Raw genomic sequence first — 25686 nt, forward strand, 5'->3', positions numbered from 1 at the left:
TGGCACGTCATGTTCAGTACCATTGTTCAAGTCCTCACTTAAATACTATGTCCCTCGTCTACTTATGAGGCCCGACGTTGGAAAATTGCCCAAAGCGGCAGAAAACCACACTTACTCGCTGTTGTTAATCCAATCTACATCCGAGAGAAATGTGATTACTGATGCTTATGCATGACTCATTTCTTTCAGACGCAGGAACCCTGGCACACTCTGGATTTGGTGTTGTGTCACTCTGAACCATTCCACCTGGACTTTAGTACACTGACTTTCCGAGGGTCCGATGGGATGAGCTTTTGTCTCATGGTGGCTCCATTGTGCGTCTGCTCTCCGCGTAGCCCCCTGCCGAGCGCACATGGAGTAGGTTCGGTGCTAGGGCCTGACTGTACAGTCAGGATGGTTGTTACAGCAGCCAAGCTAGTTTAGGGTTGGCACACTCTGTGGCCCCAGTCGTTTCAGCACCCCCAGTAGACCCAATGCTGACTGCACTTGACTGGTAGATTAGGGGTTAGTGTAGATAGGGCCCCCTTCGTGCATGCCCTGTACGATGCTATCTATAGATAGTATAACTTAGTGTTAACCCACCATTCCGTCCTTCAATAGGTAGTTCGAGACAAAGCAAGTCCCGGATGGTCACTTTGAAAGTCAGTGTACTGGCCACCTGCTGGTAAAGCATTCACTATTTCAGTTTAAAACTTAGATGAAATTTTGTTTTTCACGTCCCGATATATTTGTTGTGTATTTAAATGTAAGGGGATCGTCAAATAACCGAATGGTTAAAGCGTTCGCTCATGACGCTCCAAACAAACCTATTTCGATTTTCCAAATCTGAATCTGAATGATGTGTGGAGCCGATTTGTTGTTTCTCCCCATGATATAGCTGGTATGCTGGTAAAAGCAGTGTGAAAACGACACTCATGCAGTCTTAATATGTACTGGAAGGATAAATTATGATACAGAATACTGTTTACCTTTATTAGCAGAAGCCACGGTGTTTTTCCAAACGATATTTTAAAGAAAACATAAAGTGCCTCGTTGTGTACGATGACGTCTACTGCCAAGTCACAACTTGATTTTCGTGTTTGAGATATGTTCTCGTGGAATCATATATTTTGCATTTATGCACACAGTACAAATGATGTAAAATATGTTTACCTTTATTATCAGGAGCGTGGATGCCATCTACCTGGGGGCGGAAATGGACGCCGAAGTCCCCCAGAGGCAGGACGACTGCCAAGAAGACATTCCGTGGAACTGGATCAAGGATTCTTTCTGGAGCAGCATGTGGATGTTTTACTGTTCGGACATTTTGTGACAATGTACTGTGCGTGTCTACTACTGTAAACCCTCCAGTAGAATAGGTAGCGTTGCATACGTTGAGGGAACACGGTTCCAGAGTTTTTTTCTCAAAAATATTTTTTATCTCTGGTTTTACGTGTCGGGCTTCAGTTACCTTTGACCTTGTTCAAATCTCAAATTTGATCAAGATCAATTTAGACACACATTCTGCGACAACAATGTTGGTGTTTCTGTTCGAGGATTTGGAACTGTTCCATGATGGGAATGATGACATTAATAAAACATAATCCGCACAGCTGGTCCAATTGTACTTGTTGTTTTTGCCGTTTTGTTTGTGAAACTTGTGAACTCGAGAAGAATTGTTTTTGTCCATGGAAATCGGATGTGCACGACTTTATCGCCTTGTAAGAGTGCTTGTTTTTAGCCATACGCTGCCATGCACTGCTAAACACCGCCAACACAGAAACACATCACGAAACAAGTCCAACATTAAAACAATAGATCAATACACGGGGGTATTCTAATGTCTACAAACCAGAACTTACAATGCAAAAGCCTATCAACATTACTAGATCACATCGCACAGACCTTTAGTTCAATGTATGTACTAAACAATCCAGTGGTGTCTGTAGATGAGGCAAGGCATTAAATGAAAAGCTCTCACCAACATCCAACAGTCCAGAATATTACATTGCGCAAGTAAACAGCCAAGTGCATGTTTGTTAATCATATTCCTTAACCAGTTGACCATGGTTGGAGCATTTGTGATGGTCAGCGTATCCCTATTCTGGTGTTCTGATGTCGAGAGATGCTGCTCCCCATGGATTGGTTGAACTGACACAGAGTTATCTGACAGACCATTTGAATAGCTACTACGAGAGCTTAGAGGCAGTTATCGATCGTGAAGCATAGTTTTCCAATACTTTGGATACTGCTATTTCATCAAATAGTTTAGGAATGTATAGCTTGTATTAACCATAACATTGAAGTTTGTATTTTTCTAAACTGCGTTAAACATGCGACACCAATTGAATTGTCTGCTCTGTATAGGCACTAAAACTACAACGGTGGCCATCTTGTCAGCCATTTCGAATTCTGGGTAATATCAAGGTATTCCATGTAACATGTTGTCACTCTAGAAGTAAACAGGAAACAAAATCTCGTCTCAAAGAGTAAGCTGTGAAACATTATATTATCACGACATGACCATACAAAATCACCTGTTTTGTGCCCGAGTCACCACTCTAGAAGATACAAGTGTCAAAAAACATAAAAAGTATCAACATTGGCCGTAAATGGACACATTCGGTGTTAATTTTTATGTAAATGTAACTGCCGAGAAGACAATTCAAAATGGCGGTCATTTTCATTATTTTCAAACGCAAATACATGTCAAAAAAATACACACCCTTTAGCAATACACAAAAGTCACAATGACGGTGATCAGATTGATATTAGTAAAACTATCCATGATCAACTTTGAGATGGTGTCGGCCAGCAAATCAAATGTCATGAAAATGCTCACAGACCTCCACCACATAAAATGGCCAGTGAAAACCTGAGTATTAAAGGCCTTTTCATGAGCCAAAGACATCATACTAACTGAAGATAGTGTCAAACAAACTCAGTACTGGGGAGGCTACGACATCAGATTTTTCAGCTGCCTCCTCCTGTGCTACTTCAATACCCTTGGATACAGCAAAGGGGTTCACCTTTCACGGTGTCTTGTCAGGAGTCTCGATCACAAGGAAAAGCGGCCAATACTCGATCGATGCAGAAGGTCTGTGATCAGTATCAATAGGGTCAATTTCAAGTGGACATTTGGGGCTTTTGGGCTGAATTTCATAGGTGTAAGCCATGGTTAGTGTAATATGGTTCATCATCCGAGCCACCCACTCACCACGGAGTATCACAAGGACAAAGCTAAAAGCAAGTGGGTCGCCAACTTACAGCACCAAGGATACTCGGATGATCTACTCCAGCAGAAGAATTAATATTAATATTTCTACCAGATTGGCCAATGAGCCATATTAACTGCGAGGTCGAAAATATCGGGGTTCATATTTTTCATACGATGACATAGGGAAAATATTATTTTGTCATGGTGAGGTGATGTCATGTGCAATGCCAAGACGCCACGTCACCAATCCATGGGGCACCACTACAGGCATACATGAGACACCACAATCACATCCACCAATGGATGGCACACCGCCAAAGTCATAGGGCACCACCACCGGCATACATGAGTATACCACATCATCCACCAATGCAAGGGGCACCACCACCTTCATACATGAGTACACCATCACATCCACCAATGCATGGTACAGCGCCACTGGCATACATGACTACACCACAACATCCACAAATGCATGGCGTACCACCACCGACACAGATGAGCACAGCACAAGATCCACAAACGCATGGTTCACCACTACCGGCATACATGAGTCCCCACCATCACATCCACCAATACATGTCGCACCTAGATGGGCATACACGAGTAGAACACAACATCCACCAATGCATCGTCCACCGTCACCGGCATACATGAGACACCACCATCACATCCACTAATTCATGGGGCACCGCCAGCCTCATACAAGAGATATAGCCATCACATCCACAAATGCATGGCGCACCGCCACCGACATACATGAGAACACCACAACATCCACAAATGTATGTCGCACAACGACCACCTTCATACATAAGTACACGAAAACATCCACCAACGCATGGCGTGACATCACCTGCATACATGAGAACACCACAACATCCACCAATGCATGTGCACCACCACCCTTATACATAAGACACCACAATCACATCCACAAATGCATGGTGCACCGCCACCTGTATACAGTACAACACCACAACATCCACCAATGCATCTCCCACCGTCACCGGCATACATTAGTACACCAAAACATCCACCAATGCATGGCACAGTACCACCAGCATGCATCAGTACAACGCAACATCCACCAATGCATAGGGCACCACCACATTCATACATGAGACACCACCATCACATCCACCAATGCATCGTGCACAGCCACTGACACACTTGAACACACCATCACATCCACCAATGCATGGGGCAAGGCCACCGACGTACAGGAGTACACCACAACATCCAGCAATGCATCGCACACCAAAACCGGCATACATGAGTACACCACATCATGCACCAATACATGGCACACCATCACCAGCATGCATCAGTAAACCACAACATCCACCAATCCATGGGGCACCACCACAATCATACATGAGACACCACCATCACATCCACAAATGCATCGTGCACAGCCACTAGCATACTTGAGCACACCATCACATCCACCAATGCATGGAACAAAGCCACCAATATACAGGAGTACACCACAACATCCACCAATGCATCGCACACCAAATCCGGCATACATGAGTACACCACAGCAACCACCAATGCATGTCACACCACCACCAGCATGCATCAGTACACCACAACATCCACCAGTCCATGGGACACCACTACCCTTATCCATGAGACACCACCATCACATCCAACAATGCAAGACACACCAGCACCGGCATACATCAGCACACCACAACATCCACCAATGCATGGTGTACCGCCACCGGCATGGAGCACAACCACAAGTATACATGAGTGCATCACAACATTCACAACTGTGTGGGGCACCACCACCCTCATACATGAGACACCATCATCACATCCACCAATGCATGGCACACCGCCACTGGCATACATGAGTACATCACAACATCCACCAATGCACTGTGCACCACCACCGGCATACATGAGAACAAAAAAACCTTCCACCAATGCATTTAGCACCACCACTGAGATATTCGAGTACACAACAAAATCCACCAATGCATCTCACACCACCATCGACATACATGAGTACACCACAACATCCACCAAAGCATGACACACCGCCAACAGCATACATGAGTACACCTCAACATCCATCAATGCATGGGGCACCACCACAGACATACATAAGCCACCACCATCACATGCACCAATACATGGCGCACCACTATCGGCATACAGAAGTACACAACAACATCCACAAATGGATCAGGTCCTGCCACCGGAATAGATGAGCACACGACAACATCTACCTATGCGTGGTTCACCCCCACCGACATACATGAGCACACCACAACATCCACCATTACATGGGGCACCACCACCGGCATACATGAGTACCCCACAACATCCAAAAATGCATAGGGCAAGACCAACGGCATACATGAGTACACCACAACATCCACCAATCCAGTAGTCACAACCACCCTCATATATATACAAGAGACATCACCATCAGATCAAACAATGCATGGCGTACCGACATTGGCATACATGAGCAGACCACAACATCCACCAATGCCTGGGGCACCACTACGTTATACATTAGTACACCACAACATCCACCAATGGATGGCGTACCACCACTGTCATACATGAGCAGACCACAACATCCACAAATGTATGTCGCACCTCGACCACCGTCATGTATGAATACACCAAAATATCCACCAATACATGTCACACCACCACCAGCATGCTTCAGTACACCACAACATCCACCAGTCAATGGGGCACCACTACCCTCATACATGAGACACCAAAATCACATCCACCAATGCAAGGCACACCAGCACCGGCATACACGAGCACACCACAACATCCACCAATGCATGGTGTACCGCCACCGGCATGGACCACTACAACCAGTATACATGAGTGAATCACAACATTCACCAATGTATGGGGCAACCCCACCCGCATACATCAGACACCACCATCACATCCAAGAATTGATGGCACACCGCCACTGGCATACATGAGTACACCACCACATCCAAAAATGTACTGTCCAGAACCACCGGCATACATGAGGACACCAAAACTTCCACCAATGCATTTAGCACCACCACTGGCATACATGAGTACACCGAAACATCCACCAATGCATAGGGCAACACGACCGGCATACATGAGCACAACACAACATCCACCAATGCATGGTTCAGCACCACCGGCATACATGAGCTACCACCATCACATCCACCAATGTATAGCGCACCACCAGCGGCATACATGATTATACAGCAACATCCACCAATCCATGGGGCACCACCACCGGCATACATGAGTACACCACAACATGAACCAATATATGGTTGACAGCCACCGGCATATATGAACATCCCAAAACATCCGCCAATGCATGGGGCACCACCACAGGTATACATAAGACACAACAATCACATTCACAAATGCATGGCGCACCGCCAATAGCATGCATGAGTACACCACAACATCCATAAATGCATATGACACTACCACCGGTATACATGTGTACACTACACCATCAACCAATGGATGGTTCACAGCTACCAGCATACATGAATACACTATCACATACACCAATGCATGGGGCACCACCACAGGTATAAATAAACCACAACCATCACATCCACCATTGCATGGCGCACCGCCACCTGTATACATGAGTACACCACAACATCCACCAATGCATGGGGAACCATTACGTCATACATCAGTACACCACAACATTCACCAATGGATAGGGCACCGACACTGGCATATATGAGTACACCACAAGATTCACCAATACATGGTGTACCGTCACTTTCACACATGAGCAGACCACAACAATCACAAATGTATGTCGCACCACCACCACCGACATACATATATAAACCAAAACATCCACCAATGCATGACGCACCACCACCGGCATACATGAGTAGACCACAACATCCACCAATGCATGGAGCACCGCCACCTGTATACATGAGTACACCACAACATCCACCAATGCATGGGGAACAACAACGTCATACATGAGTACACCACAACATTCACCAATGGATTGGGCACTGACACTGGCATATATGAGTACACCACAAGATTCACCAATGCATGGTGTACCGTCACTTTCATACATGAGCAGACCACAACAACCACAAATGTATGTCACACCACCACCACCGACATATATGAATAAACCACAACATCCACCAATGCATCAGGCTCAACCACAGACATCCACAAGTTACCACTATCACTACCACCAATGCATGGCACCCTGGCACCGATATACAGGAGTACACAACAACATACACCAATGCATATCACAATACCATCGGTATACATGAGTACACCACAACATGAACCAATGGATGGTTCACAGTCACCGGCATATATGACTATCACAAAACATCCTGCAATGCATGGGGTACCACCACAGGTATACATAAGACACAACCATCACATCCACAAATGCATGGCGCACCGCCACCAGCATGCATGAGTACACCACAACATCCATAAATGCATATGACACTACCACCGGTATACATGTGTACACTACACCATGAACCAATGGATGGTTCACAGCTAACGGCATACATGAATACACCATCACATACACCAATGCATGGGGCACCACAACAGGTATATATAAGCCACAACCATCACATCCACCATTGCATGGCGCACCACCACCTGTATACATGAGTACACCACAACATTCACCAATGGATAGGGCACCGACACCGACATAAATGAGTACACCACAACATCCATCAATGCATGGTGTACCGCCACTGGCATACATGAGCACACCACAACATCCACAAATGTATGTCGCACCACGACCACCGACATATATGAATACACCAAAACATCCACCAATGCATGACGTACCACCACCGGCATACATGAGAACACCACAACATCCACAAATGTATGTCGCACCACGACCACCAACATACATGAATACACCACAACATCCACCAATACATGGGGCACCACCACGTCATACATGTACATAAGACACAACCATTACATACACCAATGCAAAGCGCACCGCCACCAGCATGCATGAGTACACCACAACATCCACCGATATATCGTTCACATGCACTGGCATACATGAATACCCCAAGACATCCACCAATGCATGGAACACAACCACAGGTATACATAAGCCGCAACCATCACATCCACCAATGGCGCACCACCACCAGCATGCATGAATACACCACAACATGCACGAATGCATCGGGCTCAACCACAGGCATCCATAAGCCACCACTGTCACAATCACCAATGCATGGCACCCTGGCACCGATATACAGGAGCACCGGCATATATGAATATCCCAAAACATCCGCCAATGCATTGGGTAACCACCACAGGTATACATAAAACACAACCATCACAACCACAAATGCATGGCACCCCGCCACCGATATACAGGAGTACACCACAACACACACTAATGCATATGACACAACCACCAGTATACATGTGTACACCATCAACCAATGGATGGTTCACAGCCACCGGCATACATGAATACACCATCACATACACCAATGCATGGATCACCACCACAGTTATGTATAAGCCACAACCATCACATCCACCAATGCATGGTACACCGCCACCAGCATGCAAGAGTACACCACAACATCCACCAATGCATCGTGTACCACCACCGGCATACATGAGTACACCACAACATCCACCAATGCATGTTGCACCGTCACTGGCATATATAGGAAGACCACAACATCCACAAATGTATGTCGTACCACGACCAACAATATATATGAATACACCAAAACATCCACCAATGCATGGCGCACCGCCACCTGTATACATGAGTACACCACAACATCCACCAATGGATCGTTCACATGCACCGGCATACATGAATACCTCAAGACATCCACCAATGCATGGGGCACCACCACAGGTATACATAAGCTGCAACCATCACATCCACCAATCCATGGTGAACCGCCACCAGCATGCATGAATGCACCACAACATGCAGCAATGCCTCGTGTATTGCCACCGGCATACATGAGTACACCACAACATACACCAATGCATGACGCACCACCACCTGCATACATGAGTACACCACAACGTCAACCAATACATGGGGCTCAACCATAAGCATCCATAAGCCACAAGTATCACAACCACCAATGAAACTCGCACCGTCAACGGTATACATGAGTAAACCACAACATCCACCAATGCTTGGGGCAGCACCACCCTTCTACATGAGACACCACCATCACATCCACCAATGCATGGCACTCAGACACTGGGATATACGCGAGCACACCATCACATCCACCAATGTATGGCACCCCGCCACCGATATACAGGAGCACACAGCAACGCATATCACACTACCACCGGTATACATGAGTACACCACAAGATCAACCAATGGATCGTGTACCGCCACTGGCATACATGAACACAGCAAAACATCCTTCTATGCATAGGGCACCACCACAGGTATACATAAGACACAACCATCACATCCGCTAATCCATGGTGTACCGTCACCATCATGCATGAGTACACCACAAAATCCCCAATGCATGGCACACCGTAACTGCCATACAGGAGTACACCACAACGTTCACCAATGCATTTTTCACCGACACAGGCATACATGAGTACACCACAAAATCCACCAATGCATGGCGTACCGCTACTGGCATACATGAGTACACCACAAGATTCAAGAATGGATCGGGCACCGTCGCCGGCAAACATGAGTACACCAGAAGAACCACCATTGCGTCGTGTACCACCGAGGGTATACATGAGTACACCACAACATCCACCAATGCATACGGCACCAACACCTGCATACATAAGCCACCACGATCACATCCACCAATGCATGGCGTAACTAAACCGGCAAATATGAGTACATTACAATATCCACAAATGCATGGCGCACAAAGACCGGCATATATGAGTACATCACAACATAGACCAATGCATCGTGTACCGCCACCTGCATACATTAGCAGACCACAAGATCCACCAATGCATTTTTCACAACCACCGGCACACATGAGCCAGCACCATCTCATCCACCAATGGATGGCACAACGACACTGGCATGGGGCACCAACACCGGTATACATTAATCCACCACAACATCCACCAATGCATCAACCACCGCCAGCCGCATACAGGAGACACCACTATCACATCCACTACTTCATGGGACACAACCAGCCTCATACAAGAGACATAACCATCACATCCACAAATGTAGGGCACACCACCACTGACACACATGACTACACCACCATCACATCCAACAATGTAAGTCGCACTGCCACCGGCATTTATGAGTAGACTGCAACATCCAGGAATGCATATTGCACCACCACCTGCATACATAAGCCACCACCATCACATCCACCAATGCATGGTACACCGCCACCGACATACATGAGTACACCGCGACATCCACCAATGCATAGGGCAATACGACTGGCATATATGAGTACACCTCAACATCCACAAATGCATAGGGCACCACCACCGGCACAAATAAGTCACCACCATCACATGCACCAATGTATCGTGTACCGACACCGGCATGCATGAGCACATCACAATATCCACCAATGCATGGTTCAACACCACTGGCATACAAGAGCCACCACCATCACATCCACCAATGTATAGCTCACCACCACCGGAATACATGATTATACAGCAACATTCACCAATCCATGGGGCACAACCACCTTCATACATTAGTACACCACAACATCCACAAATGCATGGGGCACCACCATATTCATATATGAGACACAACCATCACATCCACCAATGCATCGTGCACAGCCACTGGCATACTTGAAGACACCATCACATCAACCAATGCATGGGGCAAAGCCACCGACATACAGGAGTACAAAACAACATCGACCAATGCATAGCACACCAAAACAGGCATACATGAGTACACCACAACATCCACCAATGCATGGCACACCACCACCAGCATGCATCAGTACACCATAACATCCACCAGTTCATGGGGTACCACTACCCTCATACATGAGACACTACCATCACATCCAACAATGCAATGCACATAAGCACCGGCATACATCAGCACACCACAACATCCACCAATGCATGATGTACTGCCACAGGCATGGACCACCACCACCAGTATATATGTGTGCATCACAACATTCACCAGTGTATGGGGCACCACCACCCTCATACATGAGACACCACCATCACATCCAAAAATGCATCGTGCACAGCCACTGGCATACTTGAACACACCATCACATCCGCCAATGCATGTGGCAAAACAACCGACATACAGGAGTACACCACAACATCCACCAATGCATCGCACACCAAAACCGGCATACATGAGCACACCACAACATCTACCAATTGATGGGGCACCACCACAAACATACATGAGACACCACCATCACATCCACCAACGCATCGTACACCAAAACCGGCATACATGAGTACACCACAACATCCACCAATACATGGCACACCACCACCAGCATGCTTCAGTACACCACAACATCCACCAGTCAATGGGGCACCACTACCCTCATACATGAGACACCACCATCACATCCAACAATGCAAGGCACACCAGCACCGGCATACACGAGCACACCACAACATCTACCAATGCATGGTGTACTGGCACCGGCATGGACCACTACAACCAGTATACATGAGTGCAACACAACATTCACCATTGAATTAAGCACCACCACCCTCATACATGAGACACCACCATCACATCCACCAATGGATGGCACGCAGCCACTGGCATACATAAGCACACCACAACATCCTCAAATGGATGTCGCACCACCATCACCGACATATATGAACAAACCAAAACATCCACCAATGCATGGCACACTACCACCGGCATACATGAGTACACCACAACATCTACCAATGCATGGGGCACCACCACGTCATACATAAGTACATCACAACATCCACCAATGCATGGCATACCTCCACTGGCATATATGTGAAGACCACAACATCCAAAAATGTATGTCGCTCCACGACCACTGACATATATGAACACACAAAAAGATCGACCAAAGCTTGACGCACCACCACCGGCATACATGAGTACACCACAACATCCACGAATGCATCGGGCTCAACCACAGGCATCCATAAGCCACCACTGTCACAATCACCAATGCATGGCACCCTGGCACCGATATACAGGAGCACCGGCATATATGAATATCCCAAAACATCCGCCAATGCATTGGGTAACCACCACAGGTATACATAAGACACAACTATCACATCCACAAATGCATGGCACCCCGCCACCGATATACAGGAGTACACCACAACACACACCAATGCATATGACACAACCACCAGTATACATGTGTACACTACACCATCAACCAATGGATGGTTCACAGCCACCGGCATACATGAATACACCATCACATACACCAATGCATGGGGCACCACAACAGTTATATATAAGCCACAACCATCACATCCGCCAATGCATGGTACACCGCCACCAGCATGCAAGAGTACACCACAACATCGACCAATGCATCGTGTACCACCACCGGCATACATGAGTACACCACAGCATCCAACAATGCATGGTGCACCGTCACTGCCATATATAAGAAGACCACAACATCCACAAATGTATGTCGTACCACGACCAACGACATATATGAACACACCAAAACATCCAGCAATGCATGGCGCACCGCCACCTGTATACATGAGTACACCACAACATCCACCAATGCATAGGGAACCACCACGTCATACATGAGTACACTACAACATTCACCAATGGATAGGGCACCGACACCGGCATATATGACTACACCACAACATCCACCAATGCATGGGGCACCACCACGTCATACATGAGTACATCACAACATCCAAAAATGCATGGCGTACCGCCACTGTCATACATGAGCAGACCACAACATCCACAAATGTATGTCACACTACGACCACCGACATATATGAATACACCAAAACATCCAGTAATGCATGACACAGTACCACCGGCGTACATGAGTACACCACAACATCCAGCAATCCATGTCGCTTAACCACAGGCATCCATAAGCCACCGCTATCACAACCACCAATGCATGGCACTCAGCCACTGGCATATACGCGAGCACACCATCACATCCACCAATGTATGGCACCCCGCCACCGACATAGAGGAAGTCATTACAACACAAACCAATGCATATCACTTTAAAACCGGTATACATGAGTACACCACATCATAAACCAATGCATGGGGCACCACCACAGGTACACATAAGCCACAACCATCACATCCACCAATGCATAGCCAACCTCATACAACAGACATACATATATAAATGCACCACAACATCAACCAGAGGATCGGCCACCGAAACAGGCGTACAATGCATGGTTCACCACCACCGGCATAGATTAGTACACCACAACATCCACCAATGCATAGGGCACCAACACCTGGATACATAAGTCACCACAACATCCACCAATGCATCGTCCACTAAAACCCCCAAAATTGAGACAACACCACCACATTCAGTAATTCATGAGGCACCGCCAACCTCACAAAAGAGACATAACCATCACATCCACCAATGAATGGCACACCATCACTGACATACATGAGTACACCAAAACATCCACCAATGGATGGCGCGACACCATCGGCATACATGAGTACACCACAACATCCACCACTGCATCGTCCACCGTCAGCGGCATTCATGAGACACCACCATCACATCCACTAATTCTTGGGGCACCAGCAGCCTCATACAAGAGATATAACCATCACATCCACCAATGAATGGTACACCGCCACTGGCATACAATAGTACACCACAACATCCACCAATGCAATGGTCACCACCACCCTCATACATATACATGAGACACCACCATCACATCCATGATGCACCGAAACTGGAATACATGAGCACTCCACAACATCCACCAATGCAAGGTGTACCGCCACCGGCTTACATGAGCACACCACAACATCCACCAATGCATGGTGTACCGCCACCGGCATACATGTGTAGACCGCACCATTCACCAATGCAGTGGTCACCACTATCCTCATACATGTACAAGAGACATCACCATCAGATCCATCAATGCATGGCGTACCGACATGGACATACATGAGTACACCACAACATCCACCAATGCATGGCGCACCGCCTCTGGCATACATGAGTAAAACGCAAGATCTACCAATGCTTGGGGCACCACCACCATGATACATGAGACACCACCATCACATACACCAATGCAGGTGACACAACCACCGGCATACATTCACCAATGGATGGGGCACCGACACCGGCATGCTTAAGCCACAACTACAACATCAACCAGTGCATGGGACACCACTATTTTCATACATGAGTACAGGACAAAATCCACCAATGCATGAAGGACCAGAGTCATCCATAAGCCACCACGATCACATCCACCAATGCATGGCGCACAAAAACCGGCATACATGAGCACACCACATGATCGTCCAATGCATTGGTGGATGTGATGGCGGTGGTTCATATATGGCGGTGGTGGTGAACCATGCATTGGTGGAACATGTGGTGTGGTCATGTATGCCGTTGGCGGTACACGATGCATTGGTGGATGTTGCAGTGTACTCATATATGCCGGTGGCAGTGCGAGATGCATTGTTGGATGTGATGGTGGTGTACTCATGTATGTCAGTGGTGGTGTGCCCTACATTTGTAAATGTGATGGTTATGTCTCTTGTATGAGTCTGGCGGTGTCCCGGGAATTAGTGAATGTGATAGTGGTGTTTCATGTATGCTAGTGGCGGTGGACAATGCATTGGTGGATCTTTTGGTCTACTCATGTATGGTGGTGGTGGTGTGCCATGCATTGGTGGATGTTGTGGTGTATTAATGTATACTGCTGTTGGTGCCCCATGCCAGTGTCGTTGTGACATCCATTGGTGGATGAGATGGTGGTGGCTCATGTGTGCCGGTGGTTTTTGAAAAATGCTTTGGTGGATCTTGTGGTCTGCTAATGTATGCAGGTGGCAGTACACGATGCATTGGTCTATGTTGTGATGTACTCATATATGCCGTTTTTCTTTTGCACCATGCATTGGTGGATGTTGTGGTGTACTCATGTATGCCGGTTTAGGTGCGCCATGCATTGGTGGATGTGATCGTGGTGGGTTATATATGCAGGTGTTGGTGCCCTATGCATTTGTGGATGTTGTGGTGTACTCATGTATGTCGGTTTTGGTGTACGATGCATTGGTGGATGTGATGGTGGTGTCTCATGTATGATTGTGGTGGTGCCCCATCCATTGGTGGATGTTGTGGTGTGCTCATGTATACCGGTGGCGGTATACCATCCATTGGTGGATGTTGTGCTGTACCCATGTATACAGTTGGCGGTGCGGCATGCAATGGTGGATGGTCTGGTGTGCTCGTGCATGTTGGTGGTGCTGCACCATGCATTGGTGGATGTTGTGGTGTATTCATGTATGGTGGTGGCGGTACACGATCCATTGGTGGATTTGATGGTTGTCTCTTATGTATACCTGTGGTGGTGCCCCATGCATTGGTGGATGTTTTGGTGTATTCATGATTGCCGGTGGTCGTGGTGCGACATACATTTGTGAATGTTGTGGTGTTCTCATGTATGCCGGTGGTGGTGCTCCATACATTGGTGGATGTTGTGGTGTACTCATGTATACCGTCGGGGGTACACGATGCAATGGTGGATGTTGTGGTGTACTCATGTATGCCGGTGACGGTGCCCCATCCATTCTTCAATGTTGTTGTGGACTCATACATGATGTGGTGGTCCCCTATGTATTGGTGGATGTTGTGGTGTGCTCATGTATGCCAGTGGTTGTGCATCAGGCTTTGGTGGATGTTTTGGTGTATTCATATATGTTGGTGGTCGTGGTGCGACATACATTTTTGGATGTTGTGGTCTTCTCATGTTTGCCAATGGTGTTGAACCATGCATTGGTGGATGTTGTGGTGTACTCATGTATGTCAGTGATGGTGTACCATTCATTGGTGGATGTGATGATTTTGGCTTATGTATATGTAAGAGAGTGGTGGTGACCATTGCATTGATGAATGTTGTTATGTGCTCTTATATGTCAGTTGCGATGCGACATGCATTGGTGAATGTGATGGTTATGTCTCTTGTATGAGGCTGGTGGTGCCCCATGAATTACTGGATGTGATGGTGGTGTCTCATTTATGCCGGTGGTGGTACACGATGCATTGGTGGATGTTGTGTTCTACTCATGTATGCCGGTGGCGGTGTCAAATGGAATGGTCGATGTTTTGGTGTCATTATGTATGCTGCCGGCGGTGCCCCATGCATTGGTGAATCTTGTGGTGTGCTCATGTATGCCAGTGGCAGTTTGACATGCATTGGTGGATGTGATGGTGGTGTCTTATGTGTGAGTGTGGTGGTGCCCCATGCATTGGTGAATTTTGGGGTGCACTCTTGTATACCGTTGGCATGCCCCATGCATTGGTGGATGTGATGGTGGTGTCTCATGTAGATGTATGAATGTGGTGATGACCATCGCATTGGTGGTTTTGGTGCTGTACTCTTGTATGCCAGTGGCGGTGCGACATGCATTGGTATATGTGATGATGGTGTACTCATGTATGTCAGTGATGGTGTGCCATTCATTGGTGGATGTGATGGTGGTGGCTCATGTATGCCAGTGCTTGTACATAATGCATTTGTGGATGTTCTGATGTACTCATGTGTGACGGTGATGGTGGTTTCTTAGGGATGCCTTTGTTTGTGTCCTATGAGTTGGTGGATGTTGTGGTGTACTCATGTATGCCGGTGGAGGTACACGATGCAATGGTGGATGTTGGGGTGTACTCATGTATGTCGGTGGTGGTGCACCATGCATTGGTGGATGTTGTGGTGTACTCATGTATGCCAATGTCGGTACGCCATGCATTGATGGATCTGATGGTGATGTCTCTTGTATATATATGAGGGTGGTGGTGACCACTGCATTGGTGGATGTTGTGGTGTACTCATGTATGCCGTTGGTCTTGCCCCATGCATTTTTGGATGTTGTCGGGTACTCATGTATGCCGGTGGTGGTGCCCCATGTGATGGTGGATGTTGTGGTGTACTCATGTATGTCGGTTTTGGTGTACGATGCATTGGTGGATGTGATGGTGGTGTCTCATGTATGATTGTGGTGGTGCCCCATCCATTGGTGGATGTTGTGGTGTGCTCATGTATACCGGTGGCGGTATACCATCCATTGGTGGATGTTGTGCTGTACCCATGTATACAGTTGGCGGTGCGGCATGCAATGGTGGATGTTCTGGTGTGCTCGTGCATGTTGGTGGTGCTGCACCATGCATTGGTGGATGTTGTGGTGTATTCATGTATGGTGGTGGCGGTACACGATCCATTGGTGGATTTGATGGTTGTCTCTTATGTATACCTGTGGTGGTGCCCCATGCATTGGTGGATGTTTTGGTGTATTCATGATTGCCGGTGGTCGTGGTGCGACATACATTTGTGAATGTTGTGGTGTTCTCATGTATGCCGGTGGTGGTGCTCCATACATTGGTGGATGTTGTGGTGTACTCATGTATACCGTCGGGGGTACACGATGCAATGGTGGATGTTGTGGTGTACTCATGTATGCCGGTGACGGTGCCCCATCCATTCTTCAATGTTGTTGTGGACTCATACATGATGTGGTGGTCCCCTATGTATTGGTGGATGTTGTGGTGTGCTCATGTATGCCAGTGGTTGTGCATCAGGCTTTGGTGGATGTTTTGGTGTATTCATATATGTTGGTGGTCGTGGTGCGACATACATTTTTGGATGTTGTGGTCTTCTCATGTTTGCCAATGGTGTTGAACCATGCATTGGTGGATGTTGTGGTGTACTCATGTATGTCAGTGATGGTGTACCATTCATTGGTGGATGTGATGATTTTGGCTTATGTATATGTAAGAGAGTGGTGGTGACCATTGCATTGATGAATGTTGTTATGTGCTCTTATATGTCAGTTGCGATGCGACATGCATTGGTGAATGTGATGGTTATGTCTCTTGTATGAGGCTGGCGGTGCCCCATGAATTACTGGATGTGATGGTGGTGTCTCATTTATGCCGGTGGTGGTACACGATGCATTGGTGGATGTTGTGTTCTACTCATGTATGCCGGTGGCGGTGTCAAATGGAATGGTCGATGTTTTGGTGTCATTATGTATGCTGCCGGCGGTCCCCCATGCATTGGTGAATCTTGTGGTGTGCTCATGTATGCCAGTGGCAGTTTGACATGCATTGGTGGATGTGATGGTGGTGTCTTATGTGTGAGTGTGGTGGTGCCCCATGCATTGGTGAATTCTGGGGTGCACTCTTGTATACCGTTGGCATGCCCCATGCATTGGTGGATGTGATGGTGGTGTCTCATGTATATGTATGAATGTGGTGATGACCATCGCATTGGTGGTTTTGGTGCTGTACTCTTGTATGCCAGTGGCGGTGCGACATGCATTGGTATATGTGATGATGGTGTACTCATGTATGTCAGTGATGGTGTGCCATTCATTGGTGGATGTGATGGTGGTGGCTCATGTATGCCAGTGCTTGTACATAATGCATTTGTGGATGTTCTGATGTACTCATGTGTGACGGTGATGGTGGTTTCTTAGGGATGCCTTTGTTTGTGTCCTATGAGTTGGTGGATGTTGTGGTGTACTCATGTATGCCGGTGGAGGTACACGATGCAATGGTGGATGTTGGGGTGTACTCATGTATGTCGGTGGTGGTGCACCATGCATTGGTGGATGTTGTGGTGTACTCATGTATGCCAATGTCGGTACGCCATGCATTGATGGATCTGATGGTGATGTCTCTTGTATATATATGAGGGTGGTGGTGACCACTGCATTGGTGGATGTTGTGGTGTACTCATGTATGCCGTTGGTCTTGCCCCATGCATTTTTGGATGTTGTCGGGTACTCATGTATGCCGGTGGTGGTGCCCCATGTGATGGTGGATGTTGTGGTGTGCTCATGTATGTCAGTGGGGGTGAACCATGCATTGGTAGATGTTGTCGTGTCCTCATCTATGCCGGTGGCAGGATCCGATCCATTGGTGGATGTTGTTGTGTACTTCTGTATGCCGATAGTGGTGCGCCATGTATTGGTCAATGTGATGGTGGTGGCTTATGTATGTCTGTGGTGGTGCCCCATGCATTGATGGATGTTGTGATGCACTAATGTATACTTGTGGTTGTGGTCCATGCCGGTGGCGGCACACCATGCATTGGTGGATGTTGTGGTGTGCTGATGTATGTCGGTGCTGGTGTGCCTTGCATTGTTGGATGTGATGGTGGTGTCTCATGCATGAGGGTAGTGGTACCCCATGGACTGGTGGATGTTGTTGTGTACTGATGCAGGCTGGTGGTGGTGTGCCATGGATTGGTGGATGTTGTGGTGTACTCATGTATGCCAGTGGTTGTGCATCAGGCTTTGGTGGATGTTTTGGTGTATTCATATATGTTGGTGGTCGTGGTGCGACATACATTTTTGGATGTTGTGGTCTTCTCATGTTTGCCAATGGTGTTGAACCATGCATTGGTGGATGTTGTGGTGTACTCATGTATGTCAGTGATGGTGTACCATTCATTGGTGGATGTGATGATTTTGGCTTATGTATATGTAAGAGAGTGGTGGTGACCATTGCATTGATGAATGTTGTTATGTGCTCTTATATGTCAGTTGCGATGCGACATGCATTGGTGAATGTGATGGTTATGTCTCTTGTATGAGGCTGGTGGTGCCCCATGAATTACTGGATGTGATGGTGGTGTCTCATTTATGCCGGTGGTGGTACACGATGCATTGGTGGATGTTGTGTTCTACTCATGTATGCCGGTGGCGGTGTCAAATGGAATGGTCGATGTTTTGGTGTCATTATGTATGCTGCCGGCGGTCCCCCATGCATTGGTGAATCTTGTGGTGTGCTCATGTATGCCAGTGGCAGTTTGACATGCATTGGTGGATGTGATGGTGGTGTCTTATGTGTGAGTGTGGTGGTGCCCCATGCATTGGTGAATTTTGGGGTGCACTCTTGTATACCGTTGGCATGCCCCATGCATTGGTGGATGTGATGGTGGTGTCTCATGTAGATGTATGAATGTGGTGATGACCATCGCATTGGTGGTTTTGGTGCTGTACTCTTGTATGCCAGTGGCGGTGCGACATGCATTGGTATATGTGATGATGGTGTACTCATGTATGTCAGTGATGGTGTGCCATTCATTGGTGGATGTGATGGTGGTGGCTCATGTATGCCAGTGCTTGTACATAATGCATTTGTGGATGTTCTGATGTACTCATGTGTGACGGTGATGGTGGTTTCTTAGGGATGCCTTTGTTTGTGTCCTATGAGTTGGTGGATGTTGTGGTGTACTCATGTATGCCGGTGGAGGTACACGATGCAATGGTGGATGTTGGGGTGTACTCATGTATGTCGGTGGTGGTGCACCATGCATTGGTGGATGTTGTGGTGTACTCATGTATGCCAATGTCGGTACGCCATGCATTGATGGATCTGATGGTGATGTCTCTTGTATATATATGAGGGTGGTGGTGACCACTGCATTGGTGGATGTTGTGGTGTACTCATGTATGCCGTTGGTCTTGCCCCATGCATTTTTGGATGTTGTCGGGTACTCATGTATGCCGGTGGTGGTGCCCCATGTGATGGTGGATGTTGTGGTGTACTCATGTATGTCGGTTTTGGTGTACGATGCATTGGTGGATGTGATGGTGGTGTCTCATGTATGATTGTGGTGGTGCCCCATCCATTGGTGGATGTTGTGGTGTGCTCATGTATACCGGTGGCGGTATACCATCCATTGGTGGATGTTGTGCTGTACCCATGTATACAGTTGGCGGTGCGGCATGCAATGGTGGATGTTCTGGTGTGCTCGTGCATGTTGGTGGTGCTGCACCATGCATTGGTGGATGTTGTGGTGTATTCATGTATGGTGGTGGCGGTACACGATCCATTGGTGGATTTGATGGTTGTCTCTTATGTATACCTGTGGTGGTGCCCCATGCATTGGTGGATGTTTTGGTGTATTCATGATTGCCGGTGGTCGTGGTGCGACATACATTTGTGAATGTTGTGGTGTTCTCATGTATGCCGGTGGTGGTGCTCCATACATTGGTGGATGTTGTGGTGTACTCATGTATACCGTCGGGGGTACACGATGCAATGGTGGATGTTGTGGTGTACTCATGTATGCCGGTGACGGTGCCCCATCCATTCTTCAATGTTGTTGTGGACTCATACATGATGTGGTGGTCCCCTATGTATTGGTGGATGTTGTGGTGTGCTCATGTATGCCAGTGGTTGTGCATCAGGCTTTGGTGGATGTTTTGGTGTATTCATATATGTTGGTGGTCGTGGTGCGACATACATTTTTGGATGTTGTGGTCTTCTCATGTTTGCCAATGGTGTTGAACCATGCATTGGTGGATGTTGTGGTGTACTCATGTATGTCAGTGATGGTGTACCATTCATTGGTGGATGTGATGATTTTGGCTTATGTATATGTAAGAGAGTGGTGGTGACCATTGCATTGATGAATGTTGTTATGTGCTCTTATATGTCAGTTGCGATGCGACATGCATTGGTGAATGTGATGGTTATGTCTCTTGTATGAGGCTGGCGGTGCCCCATGAATTACTGGATGTGATGGTGGTGTCTCATTTATGCCGGTGGTGGTACACGATGCATTGGTGGATGTTGTGTTCTACTCATGTATGCCGGTGGCGGTGTCAAATGGAATGGTCGATGTTTTGGTGTCATTATGTATGCTGCCGGCGGTCCCCCATGCATTGGTGAATCTTGTGGTGTGCTCATGTATGCCAGTGGCAGTTTGACATGCATTGGTGGATGTGATGGTGGTGTCTTATGTGTGAGTGTGGTGGTGCCCCATGCATTGGTGAATTCTGGGGTGCACTCTTGTATACCGTTGGCATGCCCCATGCATTGGTGGATGTGATGGTGGTGTCTCATGTATATGTATGAATGTGGTGATGACCATCGCATTGGTGGTTTTGGTGCTGTACTCTTGTATGCCAGTGGCGGTGCGACATGCATTGGTATATGTGATGATGGTGTACTCATGTATGTCAGTGATGGTGTGCCATTCATTGGTGGATGTGATGGTGGTGGCTCATGTATGCCAGTGCTTGTACATAATGCATTTGTGGATGTTCTGATGTACTCATGTGTGACGGTGATGGTGGTTTCTTAGGGATGCCTTTGTTTGTGTCCTATGAGTTGGTGGATGTTGTGGTGTACTCATGTATGCCGGTGGAGGTACACGATGCAATGGTGGATGTTGGGGTGTACTCATGTATGTCGGTGGTGGTGCACCATGCATTGGTGGATGTTGTGGTGTACTCATGTATGCCAATGTCGGTACGCCATGCATTGATGGATCTGATGGTGATGTCTCTTGTATATATATGAGGGTGGTGGTGACCACTGCATTGGTGGATGTTGTGGTGTACTCATGTATGCCGTTGGTCTTGCCCCATGCATTTTTGGATGTTGTCGGGTACTCATGTATGCCGGTGGTGGTGCCCCATGTGATGGTGGATGTTGTGGTGTGCTCATGTATGTCAGTGGGGGTGAACCATGCATTGGTAGATGTTGTCGTGTCCTCATCTATGCCGGTGGCAGGACCCGATCCATTGGTGGATGTTGTTGTGTACTTCTGTATGCCGATAGTGGTGCGCCATGTATTGGTCAATGTGATGGTGGTGGCTTATGTATGTCTGTGGTGGTGCCCCATGCATTGATGGATGTTGTGATGCACTAATGTATACTTGTGGTTGTGGTCCATGCCGGTGGCGGCACACCATGCATTGGTGGATGTTGTGGTGTGCTGATGTATGTCGGTGCTGGTGTGCCTTGCATTGTTGGATGTGATGGTGGTGTCTCATGCATGAGGGTAGTGGTACCCCATGGACTGGTGGATGTTGTTGTGTACTGATGCAGGCTGGTGGTGGTGTGCCATGGATTGGTGGATGTTGTGGTGTACTCATGTATGCCAGTTTTGGTGTGCGATACATTGGTGGATGTTGTGGTGTACTCCTGTATATCGGTGGCTTTGTCCCATGCATTGGTGGATGTGATGGTGTGTTCAAGTATGCCAGTGGCTGTGCACGATGCATTGGTGGATGTGATGGTGGTGTCTCATATATGAATGTGGTGGTGCCCCATTTATTTGTGGATGTTGTGGTGTACTGATGCATGCTGGTGGTGGTGTGCCATGCATTGTTGGATGTTGTGGTGTACTAATGTATGAAGGTGGTGGTGCCCCATGGATTGGTGGATGTTGCTGTATAATCATGTATGCCGCTGGTGGTGCGCTATACATTGGTGGATGTGATGGTGGTAGCTGATGTATGCCAGTGGTGTTGAACCATGCATTGGTGGATGTTGTGTTGTGCTCATGTATGCCAGTGGTGGTGCTAAATGCATTGGTGGAAGTTTTGGTGTCCTCATGTATGCTAGTGGTTCTGGACAGTACATTTTTGGATGTGGTGGTGTACTCATGTATGCCAGTGGCGGTGTGCCATGCATTGGTGGATGTTGTGGTGTACTCATGTATGTCAGTGATGATGTACCATTCATTGGTGGATGTGATGGTAGTGGCTTATGTATATGTAAGAGAGTGGTGGCGACCATTGCATTGATGGATGTTGTGGTGTGCTCTTATATGTCACTTACGGTGTGACATGCATTGGTGAATGTGATGGTTATGTCTCAGCAAGTCACAGCAAAAATAAGCTGGTTTCCGGAACACTGAAACCGAGAAGAAACGTCATGGAAACCAACATTTCCAGTTGGTTTCCAGGGAGTTTCCTATAGTTTCATTGTGGTTTCCATGCAACTGAAACTGCACCATTTCAGGATGGTTTCCAGTTCGTTTCATTACCCACTCCTCCATGTGGGATCCAGTTGGTTTCCATGTACGAGTTTATTGTAGGTTTCAACCTGGTTTCCATGTACGAGTTTATTGCAGGTTTCAACCTGGTTTCCATGTATGAGTTTATTGTAGGTTTCAACCTGGTTTCCATGTATGAGTTTGTTGTAGGTTTCAACCTGGTTTCCATGTATGAATTTATTGCAGGTTTCAACCTGGTTTCCATGTATGAGTTTACTGTAGGTTTCAACCCGGTTTCCGTGTTGTAGTTTCCAACCTAGTTTAAAACCTAGTTTCCATGAACTGAAACTTGCTCGTGTCGACCCTTTACCCGGTCCTCCGGAAAAGATGTTGTTTCATGTCTGACATGTAGCAAATCAGGTATTTTATACAATTGCATAATGGTAAAAGGCTTCAGGATGACAAACAACAGAATATAACACAAATTCATTAAAAGTTTATTTATATTCAATAATATGTTTGTAAACAAATAATATTCGGAATATTCAAGGTAGTACATGAAACAAAAGCAAGGGAATAATTAGCAGTGAGTACAGAATATTTTTCTTAAACACACTGTAGACCAGCCCATATCACTTGGCTTCCTAGTTTGAAAAATGTTAGCTCTTTCCCCAAGAGAGGAAGAACTGTGTGCTTCTTCTCCTCCGGCCAGTCAATCGTTTCACAGCCTTCCTGCCTTCCAGCTTCTGAAATTTAGAAAACAAACTATCAGTACAAACAAACATTCGTCTACGATATCCATGGCTAGAGAAAAGAAAACGGTCAAACATTGCTTGAGGTGAAATACACTGAACCCCGTGTCCAATAAGCGAAGAGATCAAAAAGTATAAACTGAGCATTTGACATCAAGAGTTTCAATCGCAGAACAGCTTATTGTGCTGCATGATATTTCAAACCTTTTAAGCTGTATTTTTCAATGGAAAAATTGCACTTTTTTAACAGTGTTCAGTTTGAAATTCCTTGAATGTACATAGAAAGAATCCAAACTAACTTCATATTTTAAAGGTTTCTTTAAAATTTTTAATCTCTGCAAGATGTAAAATGACAAGAATACGTTTACTTACTCTGAACTTGTTGCCGTTCTTTGCGTACAAGCCGTGGGCCTCTGCTTTCCCCACACTTTCTTATGTTATCCACCTTGTTCATCCAAACCCATCAAAAAGCTTCTGAAAGGAGACATGTGCATGATGCATAACTATAAGTGAAACATGTTTCCAGTTGGAGGTTGCAAGAATAGTGACATGCGCCATGCATTTTAACTGATTCCTAGGATTTCCATTATTTGGTTATGGTGTATGTACATTATGTACTGGACGGTTCAGATTATACATACCTTTTGTCTTTTGTATGTCAAAGTGAGTTGGTCCTGGCTGCCTTCTTCAGTTTTTCCAACACTGTCCGCCTTTATACTGGAAACGTAGAAATGCA

The sequence above is a fragment of the Haliotis asinina genome, chromosome 1 (assembly GCF_037392515.1).
Source record: "Haliotis asinina isolate JCU_RB_2024 chromosome 1, JCU_Hal_asi_v2, whole genome shotgun sequence".
Lineage (NCBI taxonomy): Eukaryota > Metazoa > Mollusca > Gastropoda > Lepetellida > Haliotidae > Haliotis > Haliotis asinina.